Source organism: Penaeus monodon, chromosome 20 (genome assembly GCF_015228065.2).
Source record: "Penaeus monodon isolate SGIC_2016 chromosome 20, NSTDA_Pmon_1, whole genome shotgun sequence".
Classification (NCBI taxonomy): domain Eukaryota; kingdom Metazoa; phylum Arthropoda; class Malacostraca; order Decapoda; family Penaeidae; genus Penaeus; species Penaeus monodon.
The window spans coordinates 43,144,492-43,144,697 of record NC_051405.1 but is presented as its reverse complement, the minus strand read 5'-3'; positions in this window follow the sequence as shown (position 1 = coordinate 43,144,697).

Genomic DNA, 206 nt, shown 5'->3' with positions numbered 1-206 from the left:
TTGAACGAAAGCAGCTGTCCTAATCTGTCTTTCTCGCCATGCTTTTCGTTCAAACTGAGTTTCCTGCATTTCAAGAGCCTTTCAAGATGACGTATAAGTTAGCTAGAAGAAAGGGTTCAAACTTGGTGCAAAGCTTTGTTTATTAGCTATGCAAATTTTTTATACTTCGTAAAAAATCTTCAAATTCTTTTGATTATCATGGGTTC